A 12,815-nucleotide genomic window follows, 5' to 3' on the forward strand; every position below is an offset into this window, starting at 1 on the left:
AGATTTTCTGTTCCAGTCCTTCTCTGCTAATCCCCTTTATCTGATCAGTATTTCGACAATGTATTGCCAGTGGTTCAATGGCAATTGCAAACAGCAGTGGTGACAAAGGGCATCCTTGTCTTGTGCCACGTTCTAGTTTAAAGTAGTCTGAGCAAATGTTATTGATGCAAACTGAAGCTTCTGGGTTAGTATACAGTAATTTAATCCATGCACAAATGTTGGGCCAAACCCAAACTTCTCCAAAATAGTAAAAGGTATTTCCATTCAATCATGTCGAATGCTTTTTCTGCATCCAATGATAATAATATTTCTGGGGTGTTTGATTTAGTTGGTGAGTATATTACATTAAACAGGCGTCGAAGATTTGAAGATAAGTGTCGGCCCCTAATAAATCCAGTTTGGTCTTGTGATATTACTGAGGGGAGCACTTTCTCCATCCTTCTAGCTATGATTTTAGAGAGTATTTTAACGTCGTTATTCAGAAGTGAAATTGGTCTGTATGATGCACATTGTAATAAGTCCTTATTTTGTTTTGGAAAGACAGTGATTAGTGCTTGGCGAAAGGTTTGTGGAAGAGATTGGTTATCTCTGGCTTCTGTAAATGTTGCTAATAGGAGGGAGCTAGCTGAGCGGAGAATTTCTTGTAAAACTCTGCAGGGTAGCCATCAGGGCCTGCTGCTTTTCCACCTTGGAGTGACTTTATAGCATCCAGTAATTCTGATAATGACAGAGGTTTATCGAGCTCCTCCACACTAATAGCGTCAATTTGTGGTATCTGTAATTTATCCAGAAATGCATTAGATTGTATATTGTCTTCTTTAAACTCAGTAGTATATAGGGATTTATAGTAGTCTCTAAAAGTGTACATTATATTTTTGTGTTCGATGATTTTATCTCCATTCGTGTTAGTAATTACGAGATTGCGTTGCACATCTTGCTTGTGAATTTGTTGCGCTAAAAGCTTATTAGCTTTCTCTCCATGTTCATAATAATGATGTCTGGATTTGTAAATTAGTTGTTCGGTTTCTTTAGTTGTCAAGAGGTTTAATTCTGAATGTAGAGCCTGCCTCCTCTTATGTAGAGTCTCGCTTGGTAGTCTGGCATGTTCTTCATCTATTTTAGTAATTTCGCTTTTATCTCTGCTACTTTCTTCGCTCGGATTTATTTCTGTGGGAAAGATATGAGATAATCTGTCCTCTTAAGAAGGCCTTAAGAGTTTCCCAGAGTATTCCTGCAGAGATCTCAGGGGATGTATTTGTCTCTAGAAAGAATTCAATTTGTTTGGATATAAATTCAGTACAATTCTCGTCAGCTAATAGAAGCAGATTGAGACGCCATCTGCGGGTGAGTGTATGGGGCTTAGTAATTTCAGCTCCAAGATCATCGGAGCATGGTCTGAAATAACAATAGCATCGTATTTACAAGATTTAATCTTAGGCAAGAAGTTATTATCTATAAAGAAGTAATCAATCCTTGAGTAGCAATGATGTACTGGTGAGTAGAAAGAATATGTTCTTGAATTTGGGTTTAAAACCTCCAGGGATCTGATAAGTTGTGATCAGTTATAAACTTTGTAATTATCTTTGCGGTGTTAGTTGCGTTCCCCTGTGGAGGAAGTCTTATCTAAAAGTGGATTTAGAACACAATTAAAGTCCCCAGCCATTATAAGTTTATGAGTGTTCAGATTGGGAATGGATGCAAATAAATTTTGTATAAATTCCTTATCATCAACATTAGGTGCATAAACATTTATCAAAATCATTTTACAGTTAGATAAGTCTCCCATGACCATCACATATCTCCCTTCAGGATCCAATACTACATCTGATGCTACAAATGGTACTGTTCTATGTATGAGAATTCCCACCCCTCTAGTTTTCTTTGTAAAACTAGAATGGAACATTTGGCCAGTCCAGTCTTTTGCAGCCGGAACTGATCCTTACTTAGTAAGTGGGTTTCCTGTAAAAATACTATTTTAGCATTTAGACCTGTTAGGTGAGAAAGTACTTTCTTTCTCTTTAATTCGTGATTCAGGCCTTTAACATTCCAGCTTACGAGTTAACTGTCCCATCATGGAGACACTGATTCTGAGTTTTTGGTGTCATATTATAGTCTTAACTGGAAGTGAAATAGTTTAGGTCTTAATTTCCTATTCCCCCAAGAGTTGTTGCCATGCAGCTTATTATTACGTTGATAGTTATAATTATAAAGATTGAGATGATAGATTAGATATAGATCAAGCCTGCTCTCTTTCTCTTCCCCTTAACCCCCACCCTCCCTTTTTGCCTCCCCAGGTGAGGCTAAAACCCACTTCATGCAGTCCCAGTCCTCTGACATACCCAGAGACAGAGCACGTCCAAAGCACATCAAGCCCCCATGCAGTGGCGCTTTAAGGTTAAAAGATAGAGATATCTGTTACCAATATAGTCTTTAAAAGAGGAAAAAAAAAAAAGAAAAGAATTTTGCACTTAATATACATATATATATATATATATATATACATACATACACATATACATATATATACATATATATATATATACATATAATCTTCATCAATTTTAGTGCATTAAGATGATATCCCCAGATAATAAACCCAGGTGATGGTGTTAAAGATGTGTCCAAAACAAGCATAACAAGTCTTAATGCAGTAATAGCAATAACAGCAAACCAAGGGTATGATATTGAACAGTCTCATTTAGGGTACACATGAAATAATTAGAAAAGAAAAAAGAGGAGGAAAACGTAATTAAGCACAATAAAACATAAACATTTAGCCCTAGTAATACTAAGTAATGATAAGTAATAAGTAAGTAATAATAATATAAGAATATGAGAATATATGCTGATAAAAAAAACCCGTATTTTAAAAACAAATAGATCAGACAGTAGATTATTAATCCTAGCTTTATCATTTACCGCCATGACTCACAATTATGTATCAGAATAGTCCGGGATCAGCTTTCTTAACTCATTTTCTGCCTCCTCCTTGCTAGCGAAAACATAGAAATGACCCTGCCATTCCACTTTCAGTTTTGCGGATACAGGAGGCCGTATTTGACATTGGCTTGCCGTAGCAGCTGTTTAATATTATAGAAGGCGGGCGTTTGATAGCTGTTGCTGGAGAGAAGTCAGGGAAGACGCGAATGTGGCAATCTTCATATATAATATCTTCCTTTTTTTCCTGAGGAGTTCCATCACCTCTAACTTAAATGATAATCGTTCAAAACGGACTATAAAAGATCTTGGTCGGGTCTGACGGTGTTTGATCAGCGACGCGTAAGCCGCTGCTATCTCAGATTCTGCTTTAAAGTCGCCCCGATTATTTTAGAAAAAGTTCAGTTGCGAATTTCACGGGTTTAAACTTTCGATTCTCCGGCAAGCCTTCAATTCTGACATTATACCTTCTATTCCCATCTTCTAAAGCAGCCAGTCTGTCTCCAAGTTTTTCTCCGAGTTTTTACATTCAACTGACATTTACTGCTCTTTCCTCGGCACTGGCAGCTAGATGTTCGGCTATTTCGATCCGATTCGTGAATGTCTCACTAAGATGCTCCAATCGATCAGCAAGCGTGCTCAGTTTAGCGAGTTTTTCTCAATGCGCTCTTCAATTTTACCCAGCACCTGTCGAAGTTCAAGTTGTACCTCTTGACGCAGCCTTTCATTTGCCTGTTGGATTTCCTGTCGCAGACATTCATTGGCCTGTTTCATCTCCTGTTTTAATTCCTGTTTCAGTCTCTCAAGTGCCTTTGCTTTCTCATTAGCCTTCTCGCTTTTCTTTATATCTTGCGTGAGCTCAGCGAGCAGCACTTTCAGTTCAGATAGCTCAAATGTGCCTTCTTGTACCGTAGATGAAGCAGCAGACTCTGCTGAAGCGGTGTCCCGCTGCTCCAGTCCAGCGTATTGCGTAACTGAAGCCGCGGACCTCCCGCCTTTTCCAGTTTCAGGTAATCCTCTCCAATCGGCGAGCTATCCACATCTGCACTCACGATCGCACCTTCGCTCCCCTTTTCGCTCTCAGCCGGCGACGATGTAGCGGACCGTGGTCCCGAGGAGTCTGTACTTTCGCCCATCTGATCCAGGTCTGTCTCTGAGAGGCCGTATCTCGAACTAGGGCTTGCTGATCGCAGCTTGGATGTAGCTTTAGTCTTCGATTCTTTCGGACCCCCCTTCTTGTTGGCCATGTTTATATGTGTTTACATATACTGTAGCGGTCCCTCTCGGGTTGAATAAATACAGGATATCTCAGAATAATAAGCAAATAATATGAAAAATAGCACCACTGCTAGCGGAGCTCCACTTCAGACGTCCATCTCTCGCATCGGACGAGACCAATCTCGGCCTTGGAATTCAAATCCATGAATCTGGGTGTATGAGGCTAGCTACTGTACCACCATGCCATTTTGCCATTTCATGTTTAGTCAATGTTTCTAAAACATACAAATGTCAACCATCTTCACCCAGGATGCAGCATCTTTTTGAAACTAAATATGGAATGTTACTGACGTCCATTACAGTTACAGTCTCACTCTCAGTCAGTTGTATCATGATGGACCACCCCTAATTTCTTTCTCTTAGCAATACAGTCTTTCATTCCCTCAGGCGTGGCACACTGTAATTCTCTTCTGCCAAACCTACACAAGATGTAAATGTGGAGGGTTTTTCTACCGTCTGTAACCCCAGTCCACATGCTGACAAACTCTGTTATTTTCTTTAGATTTTGTGATCAAAGCTAGTTTAGTTTGCGCTTAGGCTGACTTTTTTGCAAATTTAATAACGGTCAGTGTCTTGAAATACAATTTCTGACTTGCAAAAAGTAACTTCTTCTTATTTTATCCATCCATCCATTATCCAACCCACTATATCCTAACACAGGGCACAAGGCAGGAAACAAACCCCGGGCAGCACCAGCCCACCGCAGGGCACACACACACACACACCCTAGGGACAATTTAGAATTACCAATGCACCTAACCTGCATGTCTTTGGACTGTGGGAAGAAACCGGAGTACCCAGAGGAAACCCACGCAGACCCGGGGAGAACATGCAAACTCCAACAATGTAAAACACGCAAACGATTCCCAGGAGGACCTGGGAAGCGAACCTGGGACCCCTAATTGCGAGGCAGCAGCGCCACCGTGCCGCCCTATTTTATACATATTTTTTTTAAATTTCAAAATGTTTTGCTTTACAAAAATATCAGTCCACACAATTGATTTAATTCTGGTTGTAGAATCTAAATAACCTTTTAAATGTTTTCCTCATTATAAGTATAGACTTTTTAATCAATATATAATCATTTTTACAATCTAATACAACAATATCCATATCGTAAATAAAGCTATAAATATGAATTATTAAACATAAGGAGAAGGATTGAATGTAACTAAAGGGTTAACTAAAGGTAGCTTAAAGCTTAGGCATGTGAAACTTTTGCTTCAGCTTAGAGAAGCCACCAATGTAACTACCAAGGTTAAAATAAGGTAAATAAGTCACTAACATCCCTCTGTAAAGTGAGGACAAATTGATGGGAAAGCCAAACACTCCTCATATAAAGCAGTGATAAGATCAATTGGGGAATCAGCAGAACACACCTATTAAGGAAGCAGCATTCAAAATAATGGAAGAATCCACATATGCAGTATCCAATATATATGTTGCTGTAGATGATTGGAAAAGGTGATAAAGTCCTGCATATTAACAGTCAGATAATGTGATGCATTAGATGAGGTAATGGCAATAGAAAAGTATAAAAGAGGGTGAATTGTTTAACTAAATACTCTCCTAATAGACTGAGACATTTGAGCCTAAAACCGTGCAAATAAAGAAAAGTTTCTACATTTTTATCTAGGCTCCGTGACTGCCTTCTTGAAGATAAAGGAAAGATCTTTTCCACAACAAAAGCAGTAAATATTTTTGGCAGGACGTGAGCAAAAGATACCCAGTTGAATAATGAGAAGAAAAGAGAACTGATTCATTCATTCTGTGGACCTCAATTTCTATTACAGGAATTTGAAACCTATGCAGGCAGTAGTGCAATTGAGAGTCATCACATAACCTATGCTTGAATGAAATAAGAGTAAACTCTACATGAATATTAGGAGTCAAACTTGAGACAAACTTGTTCTCCCTTTGTCTGCGTGGGTTTCCTCCAGGCGCTCCGGTTTCCTCCCACAATCCAAAGACATGCAGGTTAGGTGGATTGGCGATTCTAAATTGGCCCTAGTGTGTGCTTGGTGTGTGGGTGTGTTTGTGTGTGTCCTGCAGTGGGTTGGCACCCTGCCCAGGTTTGGTTCCTGCCTTGTGCCCCGTGTTGGCTGGGATTGGCTCCAGCAGACCCTCGTGACCCTGTATTCGGATTCAGCGGGTTGGAAAATGGATGGATGGGTTTTACAAAGCAGTAAAAGTTAATATCATATATGGTTAATGGAAAACAATTATCAACAGTTCTATGTATTTTCCAAATGAACATAATTTAGAATTTTGACTCTTTAGTTTCACATAAACATCATTTATTGTTTTTTTCATTAGTGCCTTTTTTATCTACTGTGAATGAAAATTAAACATCTGTGTAGTGTGCTGTATGTAGGAGTTTCTTTCTCATAACTATTTCATCTGTTCATTATCACATAAAACGTATTTTTCAAAAACTAATTAAACACCGACTACAGAAAAACATCCACTTTTCACAATTTTAAGGTGCTTAAAATTGAATTAGTCTAACAAGAAAATTCAATAGCAGTCTATATCGAAACAGGGTTTCAATATATGCATATGTGTAGGGTGTAACCAACACGTGCACTGTGGGATAAATAAAAAGTTAGCTACAAAAGCCCAAAACAGTGGTTGCAGTTTCATATTAGTGATTATAGGAGTTCCACTGTACTCAGATGCAATGTCCAAATGAGACAACACCTTCCTGGGGCCATCCTGTTATGTATAATGCTAGGACCATAAGACCAGGGCTTATCTTGGACCATTTGGGCAGAGTCAGACATCTTTACTGGGTGGCTTCTTGAAGCTGTGAATGATTAAGATGAAGCAGTGAGTGTCCCTCTTCTGTCCCAAGGTAGTATCGCTTACCCATTTCAAGCCTTTAAGGTGATCCCCAAGTGAGTATGTGTGACAAGCGATACATAGAACTAGAAGTAGTTACAAATGAACTTGCAAAATCAATTAAGAGTATGTTTATTGCCAATATGCAGTATTTGTTAGCAGTAAAAGAGGTCTGACAATCAGTCCTTTGATGTGTAAGATTCAAATGCAACATGAGGCAACTAAAAGAGTTCCATAAAACTGAACAAACATTCAAATCCTGAATGGCAGGGGCATTTGTCACAAATATTGCAAAATTTAATTTTAAGTTGTCGTACACATGTGCATAAGAGGCAGTCAAGGGGCTTACTCGAACATACTGGACAGGATAAGGGATTGGCAAAGTGTACTAATGACTTTTCCCCTCTCCCTAAAGAACCACAAAACCTACCTAATCTGTTCTCCATTTCCTCCACAGGCAGTACTTCTGGTCACAGTCCAGATCCTGACATCACTTCCTTCTACAGCTCCAAACACCCACCTCTTCCTTCCTCCCTGCTATAAAAACCTCCAACCTTTTAGACTCAGCAGACCCATCCTGGACTCACTCTTTTGTGATTACTGTGTTTCAATTAATGTTTCTTTTGAATCTGACTCAGCCTTTTTTCAAGTATATGGGGAGGAATCTCCAAATGTTTCTCTTGTCTTTGTCTGTTTTTTTACAGTGTCAAGGGGAACGTTTTCAAAAGCAATGACAGCATATGCCAAACATTTACAGACTTTAATGGCAAAAAGTAACATTTAGGATAGCTGCTAAATGGAACAAATTTACCACAGAATCCAATCAGTACCTCTGTGACCAATTGTCAACAAAAAAGGTATGTTGTGATCTTAAGAAAGCTGGAATTTATGGCATGACTACCCTTTGGAAACCAAAGCTGTATATCCTAGTGTAAGGAGCAAATTACCTGGATCCCTGATAAATGAATAGAAGTAATATGGCTTGATGGGGTCATTTTTCATCCTGTTTCCTAGACCTGAATAGGTTTAGGTTTGGAGAAAGCCAAAGGATGCTTTCAACCTACAATGTCTGTTGCCAACTGCTCAGCGTGGTGGGGGATGTACAATGGTATGCAAAGCACTCTCTTAGGATTCATCGAGTCCAATGATTTTTCTGTATGGTCATATAATGGCAAAGGAATATGAGGTAATTTTTCAGGATCAAGTGCAATTAATGGTGAAAAAGGTTCCCACGCGATGTTCCCTTAATTCCAGCATGATAATGCTTCTATTTACACTGCTAAACTAATTCTTGAGAATTGTCAATTATACCATTCATTAATTTAAAATCATTTCATTGCCTTCCCACTCACCATATTTAAATATTATTGAACTTTTGTTGGACATTTTGGAGTTATGAGTGTGAAGTAAATTTTCACCTGCTTCATCCCTCAAAGAGGCTATTCTTCTTAACGAATGGTGCAGTATCTCATTGCACACAATTCTGAAGGTTCCAAGAGGGACTGAAAGTGTTCTGAAGGTACGGTGGGGGTGGGGGTCAATCTCCTTACTAGATCCTTGTCTCTCTATTGTAAACAAAAATCCTGGAGAGAAACACTAGGGCGACGAGACATGATATTCACGTTAAGATCATGGAAGACACTTAAAAGACCTGCGAGACTAAAGAGACGGCCACGGGGCGTCAAGCAGGGACCTTAAATAGGAGACTTTGTGCCTAGAGATTGACCCAGGACCGTCTCGCGATGATGTAGAACATTAGATTCTTGCAAGACACGCCCTACTTACAACCAAATAAAAGCACGGACAGCAACACAATCAGTCGTTTTTTGGCTTTGAGCACACACAGATCCAGGGCTCTCAACGCATATAAAACATATAAGGAAAAAAGAAAGAGCAGCGCGGAGAAAAGAGACTCAAAAGCGTTGGAGAGAAAAAAGAGCAAAAAAGAAAAAGAATAATCTAGGTGCATATTCAGAAAATAAGGAAAGTAATTATCAGCCCGGAACAAGTGGAATTGAAAAAAAAAAAAGCAGGTCCAATCCGGACGTTGGCGTGATACACATGTAGAGAAAGTTAAAGAATATGAAAGTAAGAAAATTAGAAAGTATAAAAAAAAAAAGAAAGTAAAGATCGCAGGAGTGCAAAAAAAACAAATTATTACTCGAAAAAAGGAAAATCACCACAGACCAGATGCCTCATGCATACGCGTACGCACAGAAATGTTGCGTAAGAACGTTTCCACGTTCAAATCACGATGTATAAAACCTACACTTGGCATAAAGCCACGCACTTTTCCATGGTACCTCATACCCTGTCGTACGCAAGTTCCACTCAGGTTTGCAGACTTGCGGCACCCAGCGTCAAAGCAGTGCTACTGTTCCTGTGTGGTTCCCCTTTATTTCTTAGAACCACATCTCTGATGCGGCTTTATAAATACACTGAAACTAACTGCATATTGTTTATTAGTGTAATGCATCTGATTGTAATTAACTTGTAACAATATAATGGCCCAGGGAATAGCCATAGTATTCCAAATATCATAACTACTTTAGAGTTGTTACTCTCACTGCACCATCTTCTTCTTCTTTTTCTTCTTTCAGCTGCTCCCTTCAAGGGTTGCCACAGTGGATCATCTTTTTCAATATTACTCTCACTGCACCACTCGGAGTATTTATATCACTGTATCTGAGTGGGGAATCACAGCAGCAGCTGATCGGAAAGAGAATTATCGGTATATAGCATCAAGCACATGCTGCCAAAGCCATGGCAAAACGTTTCAAAGCCTTTCCTGAACAGACCTTGCGGTTCAGAAACAGTTTCATCCCAAGAACTATAAACGCACTCAATCAATTGCTCCTTGTAGAACTGTTTGTAATAAGTAGAATCACCCCACTGTAAACTTAAACTATAACAGTAGTTACAGTTATAATATTACACAACCTGCGCCACTTTATAAAGCGAGTATTTACGTATAATGACAATTTCATTTTTAAGATGAAATGCAGCAAAATGTGTTGATTATATTATACAGATACAACTTTAACTTCATTTAAATAATCTGTAATGTTAATAATTAAACATGTGAGGACACGGTGCCGCAGTGCTAGCAAGTTCACGTATTGTTCCTGCCTTGCACTGTATATTTGCTGAGGCTGGCATGACACTGGAAGGATAGACGGATAGAATAATTAAACATGTACTATGAAGATATTTCAATGTTCCTTAAAGGTTTTGTAGAATCGTCGTTGTAAGCTTACAGATGGCTTAACGTCTATTACAGAGCTGATTGTGTGGTGATTGGGTATTTGGGGAAAGAAAACTAACAACAAGAATTGGAGGTTAGTTTGTTTGAAAGAGACAGTACTGCTACAATAAATTATTTCATCGAAGGTCGCGCATGGCGCAACAGCATCTTCTGTGAGACCTGAACAATCACTGCGCCATCGTGTTCTCATGTTTAATAACATGCTTTCATTCCAGTCATCATGAAAATTATATCACGTATACACCTCAGTATTTTAATTATTCAGAGAGCTATATCATTAATATAATGGATTCTGTGTCCTGTCAGAGAAAGAGAAACAACGGAAGCACGTAGTGATTCACGAACATAGAGCACATTGAAGATCAAATACAAAACAAAGCATTTAACATGCTACTTTAGTTACGATGGGATTTGAGAAACAAGTAAATTAAATGATTTTAAGATGAAGTTTATGATGTTCTGCTTTAATGACAAAATAAACTATGTGATTAAAGTGGAAATTTCGAGATTAAAGTTGACATTTCGTGCTTTTTTCCTACTATGTGCCTATTTTTGTTTGTCTGTACCCTAATAAGCTCAGACGGTGGGCTACAACTCGCCTTTTCACAGCGACTTTGATATGTGACTTTATTATTATTTATTTTGGCACTGTGTGACTTTGTGAACTTGAGCTTTCGAGTTTGTCCAATACGCTATGTCACTCGATCAACATCCTTTTGTTGTTTATTCCACTGTTAAAATTCAACAAATAATATGTTTTTCCTTTGCCTCCACTTGTTATTCGCTGAAATTCTTATATTTTCCCCCATGCTTTTCCCATTGTCTTTTCACAGAACGCTGAGCTTAAGGGCAATTTATATTGATTTGCATATTCAAAGAAGCTTAATTCTGGGAGGAGTTTGGGCAAGACAGCACGAGCGTGCACAAGCATTACTTTTTATGCTGACAGGGATTTATGGAGGGGAAGAATGAGGAAGTTGGAGTACGCACAGATTCCTGCATCTGGATTTTTCTGTGTGTAAGCACATATCAGCTTTTGTGCTTACGTCATGTTATAGTGCGAATTCTTCGAACGACGTTATGCATGAGGCCCCAGGGGTCATTGAAGAAAAAGTAGGATAAAGCGAGGTCAGAAATAAAAGACAAATAGAAGAAAACAAAGTAAAATGTCATAAAGAGGTTAAAAAACAAGGGGGCCAAACACATGCAGAGCAGGTTAGAGAAAATGAAAACTGGAATTCAAAAGACTCAAAAAAAACATAGACGCGAAACACATGCAGAGCAAGATATAGAATATGAAAGCAGAAAAAAACAACAGTCAAAAAAACAAAGAAAGTAAAGATCGCATTAGCACAAAGAAAGATAAATTATTACTCAGAGAAATAACAAAAAGGCGAATAGAGATCGAATATATGGACATAGGTGATATGTCAGAAGTATGTAAACATTGTAAGGCTTTGAAATTTAAGTCAGAGTATTTCAAAAACGCAGTTTACCTCACATGCATTTATTGGTTACTTTGCAAAAAAAAATATTAACTGCTGCTGATGTCGATCATTTTGTCTGTGTTGAAATTCCAAACAGAGAAGAATTTCCTGAATTATGGTACAAAGTCATTAAACACATGTCTCACTGACCTCATTGAAAAGATTCAGCATGTTGGGACTCGAAAGATTCCAAATATTGTTTTTACAGAAGTTCTGAAATAAAAGTGAAACTAATGAAACAGCAACAATTCAAAGAAAAAAAAATCTTAAAAGTGTGTATCCGGAAAACCAAACACGGGGGGTGGCGAGCGAAGCGAGCAGGGGGCAGATCCCCCTAGTTATTAATATATTATTGTAAAAATTGTTATTATATTCAACCCCAGTAAGTTAAAATGTCATATTCTCTAGACTTATCTTAGTGGGAAATTTGAAATTGGTCTAAAGTTTCACATAACATAATCTATTACTGCTACACAAGCATTTGTCAGTCCAAAGATAAACAAACAAGGAGAAGCTCTCCAGGAGTAAGAAAACAAATTGTGATTTTGCAAACAGTTAGGTGCCGAAATATAAACCTTCAGGCTACAGGAGGCATACTTATTGTGTTGTTATTGAATGCCTGCTTGACAGCTTTTGTAACCTACAGCTATAGTTTGGACAGAAGCTCTCAAATCAAGTACTGCCACTATTCTGTTTAGTTGAACTTAATGTGAAGTGTACTGAATATTCTTTAAATGCATAAAGTTAGGAGTTAAACATAGTAATTTTACATAATTATGCAACTGCTGTAATTTACCGAACTGTATGATAAATGTTAATTTATTGTTATATTTCATTAGAGCAGAGAAAAATAAAGTGTAGTGTCTTTAGAATATAGCACTATGACCTAGGCAATGTGCTTTGAACTTAATCTTCTGCCAACTGTTTGTGTGACTAACAATAACTATTTTTTTTTTACAAAATATGTACAGTATATTAGGCAGTAAAATGGTGTAGTGGTTACAGCT

The sequence above is a fragment of the Polypterus senegalus genome, chromosome 3, assembly GCF_016835505.1.
Source record: "Polypterus senegalus isolate Bchr_013 chromosome 3, ASM1683550v1, whole genome shotgun sequence".
NCBI lineage: Eukaryota > Metazoa > Chordata > Cladistia > Polypteriformes > Polypteridae > Polypterus > Polypterus senegalus.